This window comes from Pelobates fuscus, chromosome 4, assembly GCF_036172605.1.
Source record: "Pelobates fuscus isolate aPelFus1 chromosome 4, aPelFus1.pri, whole genome shotgun sequence".
Taxonomy (NCBI): domain Eukaryota; kingdom Metazoa; phylum Chordata; class Amphibia; order Anura; family Pelobatidae; genus Pelobates; species Pelobates fuscus.
Window position 1 is genome coordinate 389,954,982 of NC_086320.1, and position 1,065 is coordinate 389,956,046.

Genomic DNA, 1,065 nt, shown 5'->3' on the forward strand with positions numbered 1-1,065 from the left:
TACCTCTCTCCCCCCCCCCCCCCCGGTTACCTCTCTCTCCCTCTCTCCCCCCCCCGGTTACCTCTCTCTCCCCCCCCCCCCGGTTACCTCTCTCTCCCTCTCTCCCCCCCTCTCTCTCCCCCCCCCCGGTTACCTCTCTCTCTCCCCCCCCGGTTACCTCTCTCTCTCCCTCTCTCCCCCCCCCCGGTTACCTCTCTCTCTCTCTCCCCCCCCGGTTACCTCTCTCTCTCTCTCTCTCTCTCCCCCCCGGTTACCTCTCTCTATCCCTCTCTCTCTCTCCCCCCCCCCGGTTACCTCTCTCCCCCCCCCGGTTACCTCTCTCTCTCTCCCCCCCCGGTTACCTCTCTCTCTCTCTCTCTCTCCCCGGTTACCTCTCTCTCTCTCCCCCCCCCCCGGTTACCCTCTCTCTCCCCCCCCCCCGGTTACCTCTCTCTCTCTCTCTCTCCCCGGTTACCTCTCTCTCTCTCCCCCCCCCCGGTTACCTCTCTCTCTCTCCCCCCCCCCCGGTTACCTCTCTCTCTCCCTCTCTCTCTCTCCCCCCCCCCAGTTACCTCTCTCTCTCTCTCCCCCCCGGTTACCTCTCTCTCTCTCTCTCTCCCCCCCGGTTACCTCTCTCTCTCCCCCCCCCCCGGTTACCTCTCTCTCTCCCCCCCCCCGGTTACCTCTCTCTCTCCCCCCCCCCGGTTACCTCTCTCTCTCTCCCCCCCCCCGGTTACCTCTCTCTCTCTCTCCCCCCCCGGTTACCTCTCTCTCTCCCCCCCCCCCGGTTACCTCTCTCTCTCTCCCCCCCCCGGTTACCTCTCTCTCTCTCCCCCCCCCGGTTACCTCTCTCTCTCTCTCCCCCCCCGGTTACCCCTCTCTCTCTCTCCCCGGTTACCTCTCTCTCTCCCCCCCCCCCGGTTACCTCTCTCTCTCTCCCCCCCCCCCCCGGTTACCTCTCTCTCTCTCTCCCCCCCCCCCCGGTTACCTCTCTCTCTCTCTCTCCCTCTCTCCCTCCCTCTCTCCCCCCCCCCCGGTTACCTCTCTCTCTCTCCCCCCCCCCCCGGTTACCTCTCTCTCTCTCTC